This window comes from Callorhinus ursinus, unplaced genomic scaffold (assembly GCF_003265705.2).
Source record: "Callorhinus ursinus isolate GAN/ISIS: 27379988/994484 unplaced genomic scaffold, GSC_fseal_2.0 scaffold6, whole genome shotgun sequence".
Taxonomy (NCBI): Eukaryota; Metazoa; Chordata; class Mammalia; order Carnivora; family Otariidae; genus Callorhinus; species Callorhinus ursinus.
The window spans coordinates 78,234,741-78,249,945 of record NW_027397068.1 but is presented as its reverse complement, the minus strand read 5'-3'; the positions used below and the strand labels follow the sequence as shown (position 1 = coordinate 78,249,945).

At 48.4% G+C, this 15,205-nt stretch overlaps 1 protein-coding gene and 1 long non-coding RNA gene across 6 annotated transcripts in view; both read left to right on the top strand.

The window, feature by feature from the left end:
* RPS6KA2 (ribosomal protein S6 kinase A2) overlaps nucleotides 1-15,205 on the top strand; it is a 360,649-nt gene that overhangs the window by 171,270 nt on the left and 174,174 nt on the right. The gene's annotated exons all lie outside the window — the stretch shown is intronic.
* On the top strand, nucleotides 3,408-4,845 carry LOC112819542 (uncharacterized). The gene is made up of 2 exons (XR_003206897.1): nucleotides 3,408-4,165; nucleotides 4,356-4,845. It is a non-coding gene; the product is annotated as an uncharacterized lncRNA (long non-coding RNA).

Sequence of the window (15,205 nt, the reverse complement as noted above, 5' to 3'; positions counted from 1 at the left end):
CCGGTCTGAGGGCCTCACGGAGCCAGTTAGTGACCCCAGTCCCGGTCCCAGGCCCCCTGACAGAGAAAGTGCCCTTTCCTGGTTTTCTTAGTTAGAAAAGGGCTCACAAAACCCGAATGCCGGCAGGGGTAGCTGAGCTCATTGAGCCAGCTGACCAGGGCATTGACCCGTACTGTCGCATACCTGATCAGCGGCACTAAGCACCCTATCCTCTCAGGGGTTAAGAGGTTCTGGAATGTTCCAGCTTACCCACTACCGTGTGCATCGCAGTGAGCCAGCCTCGAGTCGCGCTTCAGGGGCACATGAATTGTTTTCCTCCCAACCTGAGTCGAGAGTTCCTTGAAATCAGAAACCACATTTATTGTTCTTCGATCTCCCCAGAGCACAGACCCAACGTGCCTGCAGTGGAGGAAGCATTATGGAAGGGTTTCTTGAACTGCTCTGTTTTTTGCCAATCAATACACATTTGCTAAGTGCACCCTGCTCGTGAGTGGCTCTATTTCAGGCAGCTTGCAGCCGCTGGTGCAGGAAGCATGGCACGTGCGGGGACCGTCTGTGTCTGAGTCACAGGGTGACTCTAAGGAAGGACAGGGTGAGCGCCCCTTGTGGGAAACAGAGCTCCACTTGTGAGTGGGGCTTGATGCAGGACTTTTCTCGTTATTTGAAATAAGTTCATATAGACCCAAATGGTGCCCGAAGGGTTCCTGTACAGCTTAACAAGTAGTGACAAGACAGACATATAGGGAAACTTTCTGGGGCCCAGAAACAGAACACCCCGAGATCGCTGTCACCCTGGCTTCTGTGGAAAGGACTTCCTCGCTCTCCTCACACAGTTTTCCCCATGCAGGGCTTCCTAAGTGAGAGGTGTGTTTCCCAAGTTTGTGATCCATCTGGGCGTTTTCTGCTGTGTCTGTCTTTTGCTCATCACTGCATTTGGGAGAGTCGTTGTGGTGCCAGGTGCCACTGGGGCTGGTCTGTCTCAGCACTTGAGAGTGTTCTCCTCACACCCGCACCCCTCATGCCCCGTGCCCCCCATCCCTGCACCCATGCCCCCCGCCTTTGCCCCGGACGACTTGCCCCCAGCTCAGGGCTGTCTGTCAGGCACGGTCCTGAGACCTTGCGTGTGCCTTTCTGCCCGGCACCCACACCGTGTAGTCCTGAGCCCCGGCCCGCACCCCCACCCTCTCCTGATGGGGCCCTCCCATTTTCCAAACTGGTGGCAGCGTCCGGGTTCCCACCAGCCAGGCCCCAGAGTCCTTGTTGCTCTGCACAGTGGCCAGCCTTTATCAGCCAGCAGGACTTCAATAGCTGTGTGGTATTTGGGGCTATAACAAGGAAGGAATATATATGGATCTTAGTTCTTTCGGAGAGTTTTAATTTTTTATTTGCCATCTTATGTAGACTCCCGTCCAACCTCCAGCCACTGCCCACCAGCCTCACCTGCAATGGGTCCCACCTGCAGGGCACAGGGCACACAGCCGTGGCCGACGTGGACTTCTCTAGCACGTCCACAGGGCTCAGCTCCACCCCTGAGGTTACCAGGTGTACAGAGTCATCTGTACTGGTTTCCTTACCTGTCTGGACTGCCTTGTGCCTGTGGCATCATTTACCACTGACTCTGGGTGAAAACACTCTCACTGAAATCAGGATCTTTCTTACAATAATAGCATGTGATATTGAGTGGACCATGTGTTTTCTTTTTTGGTGGCATATAAATCATGGTGCACCTTGCAGTCCGCATTACCTGAGATTCACTGGGTGTGATAATCACTATAAATGGATGAAATTTCGGCTAGAAAAAAAAATTTCTATAGAAGATAAATTGAATACTTTGGAAATGTTTGGTATATATGAACACAAATGAGGAAAGGATTGGGTGAAATAATTGTAAACATTTGGGGGTGTGATTTTCTAGAAGGAGTCGGCTCTCAGGGCACTTTGCAAAGTTAATTTAAGTTCTCCCCCAGTCCTCTACCTTGAGAATCACACTGGAGATGGGGGGTGCTGGAAACGACTTGCGACCACTCGGCTAGGTCGTCTCTCTCCTTCCTAGGGGGATGCACATTTTCTCTCATGTCAATAGCATTGGAAATGGAGGGCATCTTAGATGAGAGGAAGTATAGGGTTCTGTAATGGGGCGAGTTCTCACTTTCCAGCTAAATATACGCAGTCCTGCTTCACCTTATGACCCTCAGGAAAGACGTACTTGACACGAAGCTAATGTTACAGATTGCTGAGCAGAGTGGCACTGTGAGTCTGCTGGGCAACAACTCTGAGGCCAGCAGGAGCTCTTGGAGCTCTTAGTAGGAGAGATAATTAATTCGTTATTACTTATATCAGTTTGAGTCACTTGCAACTGAAAATACCTTCATACGGCCCAGTACGCAGAGCCATGGTTTAACCAAAGAAGAAAGTAGACTCCCATTCAAAGAAGCCCTTGGCCCTGCCCAAAACAGTTGGCAAAATAAATATGTATTTATGTGTTTTAAGTTAAAACAGGATATTTTGGGAATTGATCTCTGTTTTCTCATGATTTCCTGATTCACTGCTGGCAGCGACAGGTCAGGGGGCTCCCCCGAAGTCCAGCGGGGGAGCAAGTAGGTAAGGAGGCATCAGGAGCATGCAGGTGAAATTGGGTGGGGAGTATTGCCGGAAGGGTGCCTGGTGTCTTTCTGGGGTCCTGGCACAGGTTGCCCATGACCCCCAGGAAGCCGAAAAACTTTCAGCCTCTGCTTCTGGAGCATGAGCACACCCTCCTCTACATTGGACACAGAATTTGTGGTCAAAATGTTCTCACATTTAGAGGGGTGAGGGGTAGCTTAATTCAAACGTACTTGAGATATGTGACAACATTGTTGCAAATGTGACAACATTGTTGCAACTTCCACTCCAGCCCAGGTCCCTGGTTTACTGCCTGTACCCCCAGATCAGCGTTCCTGCCTCTGCCCTTTCTTGCTCCCAGATGGCACTGAATAGCAGAACTCCCCTTGATGATGATGTTCTGTGTCTGTGGCTTCTAGAAGTGGGGTAGTGTGACTGAGGAACTACTTGTGGGTTTCTTTTTTTTTTTTTTACTTTTTATTTACTTGGAATACTTCTAGATTTATAGGAAAGTTGCCAAGATAGTAGAGAGGTGCCTGCATGGCTTTCACCCAGTTTCTCTATCTTGCATTGCCATGGTACATTTGTCAAATCTAAGACACCAGCATTGGTGTGTTATTAACCAAACTGCTGACTTTGTTTGAATTTCATTAGTTATTCCTTTAATGGAACTAACTTTTACATCTATTTAATTTTAGTTAATTTAAATTTAAGGAGCCCCGTGTGGCAGCTGGTTCCTGATTGGACAGCTCAGCTGTAGATGCTTTTCACCATAAGAGCCAATGGTCCTTTGGGAACTTGAGCCTGCCCATGGCTCGCCCTTGTCTCAGAGTCAAAGCCCGAGCTCTTGTGCTGGCCTGGAAGGTCCCTGGGCTCTCCATCCTCACCTCCTAGGACTTCTCGCTCTTGCTCACTCCATTCAGCACTGGCCCCTTGGAGTAAAGGGAGACTCTGCTGCAGATCGACTGGTTAGCATCACCCAGAGAGAGACCGTCTTTCTTACCAACATGGGCTAAGCAGCATAAACAGAAACCCTGCGCTCTGGAGGCAGATCAACTTGATTTATCCATGTCTTCAGCAGATAAGTACCGACAGCCGTCTACACACCAGGCTGTGTCTACAGGGAGCTTCCTCTCTAATAGAAGGACCAGAAAATGAAGAAATGAGCCAAGAGGCATATTGTATGTCGGGTGTTGAGAAGAAAGAGGAAGAAACATGAAGAAGAAGAGATGGTGGCATTTTAAATGCAGAGGGACTGAAACCCAGGCTTTGCTGCTTTGCTGCTGTGTGTTCTGGCACCAGGAGCTAACTTGGCTGAGCCGCCGTGTCTTCCTCCAGAAAATGGGGACACAAGTTCTGCTGGGATCCCAGTCCTGAGGATTTGCTGGAAGAGGCAGAATGCCAGTACATGCAGGCTTCTGAGTAACGCCGGAGTCTTCTCATTGTCCCGTGGCTCTGACCTCCAGTCACAGGATCAGAAGAGGACCACGTACCGAGGTTTGGTCGTCTGTGAGAAGGTCTAACTGTGCTGAGCGGAAGGTTGAGAACGCACCTGTTCGAAGAGGTGAGCACTTCATCCGCAGGAAGCCACACCTTCCCCCCCCCCCCCCGAACTGGTGAGCCGCACCCAGCGCACAGCTGAATTCATCTCTCTGTCCCATTTTCTTGGGAGATTTAATGAACAATGTGGAGAGAAAGAGGCAAAGAAATGTTATTTTTTTTGCTGGTAATTTGTTTTCTATTTCTCCTTCAAGATGGTGAGACCACTGGGGGGAAGGCCACAAAATAATCTGAACCGGCATGCCTCCAAGTGCTGATGAGAAAGATCGTCCACACCAAGGGGGTCTCCGGACAGAGGCTGAAAGCTCCAGAAGGGCACACGTTGGCGTTCCAGGCGTCCTGAGACAATGCACGGCAGAGTGCTGGGCTCATGTGTGGAGTACTGTTCCTGAGCACATTTCATCTGAGCCTTTAATGGTGGAGAAACAACTGGACAAGTACAGGCTGAGGAACATCTATGGGACCACGGCCCCCCGCTCTTTTCATGAGTGTGAATGCTGTAAACACAGCAACAGGGGACGGTTGATTAGATAGAGAACCCTACACGGATGTGGCAGCTGGCTGCACACCTTGATCCTTGACTGGATCGTGGATTGGGCAAAATAAACAGTTTAAAAGATATTTGGGGAGAATGGGAAATTGTAAAATGGACCCAAAATTAAATAACATGATATACATGCTAAACCTCCAGGCTGTGTTCATGACTGTGGTTGCCAAGAGGTCTGGCCCTGTAGGGGGAAGCGTGTGGAAGCATTTTGGGGGTGAAATGTCAGGACACTTACAATTTTGCCTTCAAAATCACCTAACAACGCAATGAGCACCAGTGTTATATGCAACTGACGAATCACTGGGTTCTACCCCTGAAACTAATAATACACTATATGTTAACTAAATTGAATTTAAATAAAAAGTTTAAAAAATAATAAAAAAATAAAAGCTAAAATAAATACCAAAACACACACAGAGACACACAAACACACACACACACACCTATACAGGGATGTTTGCGTGCATCTGTGTGTGAATGAGGGAGAAACAGCAGATGTGGCCAAGTGCTGAAGTACTCTTTCAGCTTTCTCAAGGTGTAAAGTTTTTAAAAACTAGAAGTTGGGGAAAAAAACACAATGGCAGAGGAACAGCCATTGAAGAACAAAGAAGCATTCTGATTAAGATATCCTCTAAAACTCGTGTTGACTGGGGGAAATGAGTAGCCTTTCTCAGGTTGTGGGGATTCCCATTCTAGGCCTGAGCTCCCTCACCCGGCAGGCCGAGGGCAGGGCCCTATCGCCTTCCGTGGTCTGCTGGGTCTCTGACACCTCGTAAAGTCGCATGGCAACGCGATGGAAAGCAAAAGGAGGGACGGAGCATCCCAGAGCGCTCCAAAGCCCTGAACTACTGAGATCCTCAACATCTCGCAGCTGGCTGTTGCCGAGGCGGCTCACCCACCCCTATGTCTGCCCTGTCACTTTAGGGGACGTGGAAAGGAAATGCCATGTGGAAGAAGGAGCTCAATCAGGGAACATTCTGATGGAATCTACTTCACAGACTCAGGGTAATTTCCTCTTAAGAAAATAAAAATTTTCGATCATAACATGTTGGAAACTATCTGTCAGATCATCCAGTAAAACACCCTGACATCCCCCAGGATGAAAGGCTCAGAGTAAGGGAGCTGCCCAAGGTCAGAAAGCCACCTGGCGCAGAGGCAGCCCCCGACTGCATGCTCCCCTCAGCCCCTGCTCCTGCACCCACACCTGCTCCTCTTCCTCCCCCCACCCCTGCTCCACCTCCTGCACCCATATCTGCTCCCATCTCCTGCAGCCACACCTGCTCCCACCTCCTGCACCTGCTCCCACCTCCTGCACCCACACCTGCTCCCACATCTGTTCCCACCTCCTGCACCCACAGCTGCTCCTGCACCCACACCTGCTCCTGCACCCACAGCTGCTCCTGCACCCACACCCGCTCCGGCACCTGCACCCACACCTGCTCCTGCACCCACACCCGCTCCGGCACCTGCACCCACACCTGCTCCTGCACCCGCACCTGCACCTGTTCCTGCACCCACACCTCCTCCAACACTTGCCTCTACTCCTCACCTGCTGCTCGTGTGCCGAGTCCTGCTGTCAGTACTAGAGCCAACAGAACACACTTCACCCTTTCTGACTAAACACAGTCAGTAAGGGGTGGCTTGTTTCATGTCCAATACTCAATGCAGAGCGTTGTGATGATCTTTATGGTAATTCTGTTGAACTACTGCTGAAAGGTGTCTCCTCTGGGGAGGAGTAAAATGCGGCACTGGAAACATTCTTTGGAAGTAACCCTGGCTCTCTTTCTTTCCAGTAGTTCAGAGGCAAGCACTTGTTAAATGAGAGGATATTAAGAGTCTTTGCCATGAGGCATGGGCACGTGTCTTGGAAAACATAACCAGCGTGGTTGAAGAATCACTCCATTTAGATAAAAGCACAACCTGCTGTTGGCTCTCATCATCTCCCATGGTTCCGCCGGAGGGAGAGGCTTTTCCTGCAGGGGTCTGCTCAGCGTGATGGCCAGTGCTGGGGAAGAGGTCTCTGTGAGACAGATTGAGAATATTCATGTCTGCAAAGCCTGATAATCAAAAATAGTAAGCGTTTGGGGCGCCTGGGTGGCTCAGTCGTTAAGCGTCTGCCTTCGGCTCAGGTCATGGTCCCAGGGTCCTGGGATCGAGCCCCGCATCGGGCTTCCTGCTCAGCGGCGAGCCTGCTTCTCCCTCTCCCACTCCCCCTGCTTGTGTTCCTGCTCTCGCTGTCTCTCTCTGTCAAATAAATGAAAAAAAAAATCTTAAAAAAAAATAGTAAGCGTTTGAAGATGTATGCTTTAAGTGAAACATAGGTATTAGTGAACATGTTTATTCATATTTGTGAAGCAAGCGCCCCCTGAGTCACATCATCCCCTTTCCCATTTGTTTCTGTTCCTGTGGCAAACCAGCAAGCCTGCGTTGGAGTGGATGGTGCCTCTCCCCTCACACCTTTCTCTTTTCCATCCATGTAGTTTATAAAATGAACCAAGAGTCACAAGCAAAATGCTCTTTGGTGTTTTCATCAAGTCACACAAGACCTGGGCAAAGTTCAGGTTGCTCTGCTCTCTGTACTTCAGGTTATTAATAAGAAATGTAGGGAAACATTTGTACTTTTCTGGTGATCTGGTAAAGGCTTACCAGCCCTTCTAAGGGCCGATGACCATGTAGGTTCTGTCTTCTTGGGCCTGATTTGAGAACTCTGGGGCCTGACTTGACTGGAGCTCATGCCAAGAAGGAGCCTGGCGAGTTTCCAGGGATTATTTACCTCCTCAGAAAGGACATAGGACAAAAAAGGTGGAATAATGAACAACAGAGTGGCCAGTTTGGAGGTCAGAGCATCCACAGCCCAGTGTGAAGGCCAAATCTGGCCCGTGCAGAGCCCAGCGTGACAGAGTCAGCCCACAGAGTCAGTGCAGCCCGGGAAGGTGAGCACTGGGGGGCTCTCCCATGTGATCTTGGCAGTGGGAGTTTGATTCCAGCGCTTGCCCAGTCGACTAAAGAGAGGTTCCCTTGCTCTCGTGGTCAAGATGAGGCGTGAAGAGCCCTGTGCAGCTCACAGTGGGGCCACCTGGGACAAATGAGATCCTGGATGTCCCCTAACACCAGGAACCCAAGCAGGTGGCTCTAGGACTTCAGCAGTGAGGTATTACACAGCATCTGATCATCTCGCCCTCTGCCAAGCATGAGTTGCCCCTCCACGTCATGAAGAAGCTTGCTGTGAGCAACACAGAAAATAGCTTGGTTAAGTCAAGAAATGATGTTAGATTCAAGGTTGAGTCCCATGAAAATGACCCCCATGTGCCTTCTGCTAAGTTCCTCAGAGGGAACACCGTGAAAATGATCCAGCTGTGCATGGGAGGCACTGCAAGGAAAGCAGACTCATTTCTTTTCCATTGAAGACTATGTGTTTTCAACTGTCTTTTGGGTAAAACCATGTGTTGTAAATTTCCCAAGAAAAGGTTAAGATACTGAATAATATGTTTCAAGTGGGAAAGAAAATTGGAATGAAAATGCACATGGAAATAAGTTCCTGGTGAGATGTTTTGTCTTTATAGCAAACAGAAATGAGAGGATGCCCTACCCCAGAACGGCCTTTGCCATGTGTGATCTGAAGGTGTTTTCCTCTTGAGACCGCCCAAAGCCCCAGCCCTCCGACCGACTTCCCCTCTCCACAGAACGGAGGCGTTCATGGAGGCGTTCTTGCTGAGTCTCTCTTTTAAACTTCTTTAAGATTCTCACATTGGTTTAGCCTTCAGTGGTTTTGAAAACCCAACAGCAGGAAAGAACGAAGGGCTGTCAGGAGCAGAGCAGTAACAGGAGCCTGCGTGGACAGACTGCACCTTCTGCCCCTGAATCCTGACTGCGTTCGCCATAGGTCGTCAGCATCCAGGGCGGTGTGGGGTGAGGGACTGGCTGGTCTGGGTCAGTTGTGGGGGCATCCCAAATAACCATGAGCTACAGCAGACACACTGGTCCCTCGGAAGCTATATTTCAGGATGGACCAGGGAAAAGCTCTGAGGATGTATTAAACCCAAGAGTCAGCTAGCAGCATGTTGTATGCATGCCTTGTAAGCCACACATCGGCATGTGTCATTGTCATTGTTAGCCAGCTAGTCAGACATGCTGTTTAAGAACCCTGCATAAGGGTTGTTGTCACCTCCACAGACTCTCAGTAAGCTTAGTAACTAATGCTGTAATATTTGATCACTATCACTAGTGTTTCAAAGCGACAGTGTAAAGTGCCTCAAGGAAATCCTTTTCTCCCCTTCTTAAGATGAAAGCATCCTTAGCTTTCCTTGGGTTTCCTTTGTCCTTCTGTGAAGAACTGTCTACCGTTAATACAATGTTCAGCTAAGCAAGAAAACAGCCTAGTGGATATTACAATCCTTTGCAAAGTTCGGAAATATGTAAGAAGTGAATCAACTGCAAGCTTCTAGTTTTATTGCTTGTAATAACCTGTTTTTCAGGTACACTTACATAATGCTGTGCACTGAGATAATTGCATAATCTGGTTTAAAAAAAATCTTTGAACTGCTGCCCACATGAGAGAACACTTTCCTGTACTTGCTGGGTTGTACAAATGGTTACATCAATTGGAAGTGGAAGACGTCGTCTGCTTTTCACCAACAAGAAAGAAAAAAAAATAAGGTGTGACCATGAGATAAAGTAGAGAAAGTACCAGTGTTCAACCAAGAGATCTCTCGGTTCTGATCTGAATTGTGATCCTCACTTAGCTGGTGATGTGTTCTGTGCTGACATTTTTGGGTAGACAGTGTCCACAGCTATAAAATGAGCTGGACGAGGGAGGGTATGAAACGTGGTCACATCAGGTGCATGCCCAAGCAGGCAGAGAACTTTTGCATGGAGCTGTTCATGGGCCAGGATCTTAGGCGCTAAAAACAAAGCAAAACAAAATGGCCTGTCCAGGTATTAGGCCTGAGCCAACCTGAGTCTCATGAGCTCTATGCACCCACCTCAGATCTCACTACGCTGCCCAGACACAGATGAGTCCTGCAGTTTTGTCTGTGTTCCTGGGAGACACCTTTCTACAGATTGCTCTGAGAGTCCAAATCATTCAGAACTTCAGCTGCAACATTGGGATGGGAGGATGAAGGGATTGGGTAAGCTTAAAGCCAAACACTGAGCTTTCCGGAACCCACAGAATGCGACCTATGCGCACATGCCTGACTCAGTTTACCTCTGCACACAACACCTAGGCATCTGATGCGCCCTTGGCCTTTGAGTGAGGCCCGCCGTAGTGAATGCTGGATCCAGGCCTGAAAAGAAGCCATCTTTTCTGGGCCCCTTCCATGCTGCCAGGGAGCTGGAGAATACCTCTCTTCTCCACCCCCTCATTCCTGATGCAAGCTGGATGCTGTATCGTTTCAGTGGCTATGAGTAAGAACGTGGTGATAAAAGATTTCCTGCAGAGACCCCAAAATAGAATCCCAGGGAAGCCTCATCTCATTCCCTCAGGGGAGAAAGGGACTCTTGCTCAGCAGCTTGGGGTGTGAGTAAGTTGTGCATGTTTGTGATTCCCAACGAAGCAAGTGACATGATGGTGAGGGACTCCTCCTCATGGCATATAGACCTGCCTGGTCCAGCTTGCTGGAGAGCGGAACAGAGGCCGGGGGTGGTGGGAGCTGAAGCTTGAGGTCAGCTGGGAACTAACCATGGGTGTTGTTTGTTTTAGTGAAGTATATTTGACACGTGATGTTACATTGGTTACAGGTGCACACATAGCGGTTCAGCAAGTCTGTGCTCACTGCAAGTGTAGCTGCCATCCGTCACCACACAACCACACAACACTGTGATGATACCAGTGACTATATTCCCCAGCCTGTGCCTTTCACCCCCATGACCTACTCATGCCATAACCGGAAGCCTGTGTCCCCCACTCCCCTCCACCCATTTTGCCCACCCCCCTACCCCTCTGGCAACCATCAATTCGTTCTCTGTATTTAGGGGCCTGCTGTGCTTTTTGTTTATTCATTTGTTTTGTTTTTTAGATCCCACATATAAGTGAAATCATATAGTATTTGTCTTCCTCTGTCTTATTTCACAGGAGGGAAGTCAGGTTGAAGGAAGAAGCTCACCAGGAGAGCTGAGACCTGGCAGGAGAGGCAGTGGGGGGACAGGGGATCTGGGCGGCATGGCACAGGTGAATTCCACAGGACCTGACAGTCAGTAGAATGCCCAAGAGCTGGTGAAGAGGGAAGGGGATGATGTCTCCAGTGCAGGCACCCGCGTCCAGGTCTGAGGGCTAAGTGATCAGGAAACAGATGGTGTGGTACCATTCCCCAGGTAAGGACCTCTGGATGGGAAGCAGGTGCTGGAGGAAATCCAGCCTGGAGTGACGTTCATAAAGGCCACCCAGCAGACAATTGGAATTACAACATTCAAGCTATTCAGGGCCGTTGGAGCTGGAAATACTTACAAGTTAACTGCAAAAGGTGGTTGGTGAAAATATTCAGATGGTGAGTCCCTGCATGGGAATCCTTGGTCCATGAATACATGAATTCACTCATTCTCTATCAAGACCCATGACTTAAACACCTCTCCCACACCAGTTGCCTCCTTGTCATATGAGACACAGCTTCTACTCTCAAGTGGCTCTCTGTCCAGTCACATGAACGCAAGTGGACGATTAGGGTAGTTGTGGAGTGTGTGATGGAGGCGTGTACATTATGCTATAAAAAAAAAATTTCCCAGAGAAGGTGATGGAGGCGTGTACATTATGCTATAAAAAAAAAAAAAAATTCCCAGAGAAGGTGGCCCTTAAATGAGGCCTTAAAGGAAATTGGCTAAATCAAGGTGCTATCTAAAAAATAAAAAAACAAAAAGCCACTGTGTATGGCTAGAGTAAGGCAGGACAGCTGTAGTGAAGGGTTTCTGTTCGTGGGTAGACTAGAAAGACATTGGAGAGGCACTGGGGGCCTTGTGGGGGTCACTCAAGGGACTTGGTCTTTATCCTAAAAAGTATGGACAGTCATTGAATCTGTAGACAAAGAGGGGCTTGACCAGCCTTGACTTTTGAAAACATTTCCAAATGGCAGTGTGGAATGGTCCACAGTGTGTTGTACACATTAGAGCCACCGTCTGCCATGTGTAGAAACAGACCCGTCTGTGCTCAGACACCTACCGAGCCCTCACTGCACACGGAGACTGTCCTGCTGTAATCCAGAGGCACGTGGCTCCGCCCACACCTCTCACCACGTTTCCCCACTGAGAGCAGACAGACCCCAGTTCAGCACCGTGGCCCGCAGGCTGCAGGCATCAATCTCGACACCCCTGCCAGGTAGGAGCAAAACCCAGTCAGGGGTGCAGTCTGATTTTACTCTGGATGTTGTGTCGCACAGAGGGAGAGCCCCTGCCCCCCACCCCCCACCGCCCCGGGTGCATCCTGGGCTCACTGGCACCACCACACTGGCCCTCCCCATAGGTGGGATCTCCCGGGACATGGGACAAAGGCTTCTCGCACCAGTGCTCACCCCAAAGAAGTTATCCCTGTGAGCCCCACCCCCAGCCCAGCTCTCACCATAGCCTGCTCCTGCCCCAACTCCAAAATCAAGGCGTCTGCAGGGCAGGGTATCGCAAGAGCAGAGCCTGTCCCAGGCCTCTCCAGCTTCCGGTGCTGCTGGCGATCCTTGGCGCCCCTGGTGTGTAGATGGGGATGCATCGAGCCAGTCTCTGTCTCTCGCTTCATGGGATGCTCTGTGCGCGGGCGTCTCTTCTTATTATAAAGATGACAGACATGTTGGATTTAGGGCCCACACGAATCCAATTACAACCTCATCTTAACCTGATTGCATTTGCAAAGACTGTTTCAAAAATAAGGTCATATTCATAGGTTTGGGTATCTGGACTTTAATATATATTTCTGGGGGGACACCGACCATAACACCCATCATATTAATACTACACAGATGTGACAAAATCCCAGACCGTAACTTCTTTTTGGTTTTTTAAATTTTAAGTCTGTGACTTAAAATATTTCCCAGCAAAAATGGGTTTGCAGTGTACTTCCATGTTCGCAAGCAAAGCCTGATCCTCCCTGAGAGGATGGGGATCTCACTGAAGCCGGGGCACCCCAACACGTGGTGGGGGGACCGGAGCCTCAGGCTTCCTGCGAGTCCCCCAGATGCTCCAGCCAGGCTTCCTGGGAAGGAAGTGCGAGCACAAGAATCACGGGAAGCCGTGATGTCGTGGGCTGGGGAGCGGGCACAGAAAATGAGGCACTCGTTGGCTCAGAGATGTGGCTGTCGCAGCACTGGACTTCAGGATGTCGCATTGTGACTCTAACATCTGTTCCCTATAAAGAATTCTTTTTTTAAAATAGTATATGTCGTATGTCCTTCCACCCCTGGTTACTGACTTGGCCCCTCAGTTAGCCAAGGTGATGTCCAGTTACTGACTGAAAGAGAGGAAGAGCGAGGGGCGGGGAGGGGGCAGGATTTTATAAATCAATCTTCATCTACACTCTCCCGCGCCACAAAGCACACTGTGTTGAAAAGCATGGGTGCTGTCTGTCTGCCTGCCACTCATCTATCTGTTCAGCAAATACTAACTCACACCATCCTGGCAGGCACTGTGTGGGGTGGTTTGCAAAATAGACACAGCTCTGCCCTCACAGAGTCTCTGGTCCAGTAGAATAAAAGCACCAATCAAGTGGTCACACATAGAGCCCAGTCTTCCGCTCCAAGCAATTCCTCTCACCTTCAGGGCATCTGCCTGGGGGCCTGATGGATCTGGGGGTTCGTGGAAAGCGTCCCTGGAGAACCGGTACTGGAGGAGGATTCTAATCTTGGTGAAGGAGCGTGGGGTTGCTCCAGATGGGGTGGCTGGGAGCTGAGGTAGGAGGTCAGTCCTGCCGAGCTGGGTGGACACCAGCAGCCTTGCTTGGGTTTGCAGGCAAGAGAGGTGGCCTCAGCGTTGATCTGGAAATAGGTCTGAGATTGGTGTCAAAACGTGATGTTTCCTGAAGCCTCCGCCAGTGTCGGTTCCTGTCCACGGGGGCATGTGCCCTGTTCCGTTTCCTGCGGTCCCGAGGCCTCGCTGACAGTTCCTCGGGTCAGTGATTAATCACCAGGTGAAGGCCCTTTGCTCAACCTTGACCTCTGGTCAGGAGAGCCCCTCTCAACACGTTATTTTTCAAACCTGCGTTGCTTATTCTTGACCTTTTCTCCCACAAAACTGGTAATCTTGTCAAGTTGCACTAAACAATCCCAGGATTCTCTTTGGAATCAAATTATTTCTCAACTTGGAGAGAACTTACTTTCTCAGAATTTTGAGGATACTTTTATCTTTGTGTTTTCTTCCCTTAAGCATTGGTCGTCTCTCCATTTTCTATAAGTGTCCTTTAATATTATTCAATAGTTTTATAATTAAATATTTAATGATGATTTAAAAATTATTGTAGTCGTATTTTAAGTAGTAGTATTCTATAACTGCATTTTCTAACCTCTGCTGGTGCATAAAAATGCGGTAAGTTTTGCTCATGAATCTTACTGGGGGCAACTTTACCAATTTCCCTTCATTTGAATGATTTGTCCAAGATTTTTGTAGATTTTTTTCATATAGCCAAACACATTCTATGAATAATAGTTTTTGTCTCCAAATTTTATTCTTTGTCATGATAAATTGCCCTTCTTATATGTTGTCAGCTTCAAGTTGCTAATATTTTGCTTTAGAATATATATTTTTTCACAAGTGCGAATCCCCAGTAAGCCGTCCCCATCTGCTTTGACGTTAGAGTTGCGCTGGTCCGTGTAACGCACTGAACAGCGTCCCCTCATTCTGTGGTTTCTGGAAAAGAGTTCCCAAGGTTGTAATTACGTTTGGAGACAGATGAACGGATGAGGAGGTGATGAAACTCACCTATAAAACTCCCTGGGACTAGTCTTTTCTTTGTGGAAAGATTATTAACTGCTGGCTGGATTTGTTAACTAATTCTAAAACCTGCAAGATTTTTACTTTTCCTTGAGTCACTTTTCTTAAGTTATGTCTTCCTAGAATTTGCCCATCTCACCCATGTCTTCAAATTTATGGCCCTGAAGTTGTTTATAATCCACTCTAATGATTCCCTGCATCTCTGCTGTCCCTGAACCTGTACCCCTTCCCATTCCTAAGTATTTACTTGTACCGTCTCCTTTTTAATCGATAATTCTTGCCAAAACGTATCACTTTTTTCAGTTTTTCAAAATACACTTTTGAATTTGTCTTCTTTATTGTATCTTGGTTTTTTTCTCTCATTAATTTTGATTCTTATTTTTATTATTTTCTTCTACTTTCCTTGGGTTTATTCTCCTGAGGATTTCCCCCCAATTCTTTGAGTTATATATTAATATTTTAGACTTCTTTCTAACAGAAGCATTTGATGCTGTAGACACACCTCTAAATTTTAACTTAATACCATCCCACAGAGATTGAAAAGTAGTCTCTCTTTAAATCTCTCAAATCCAAAAAATCTCCAATCTTTACTATAATTTG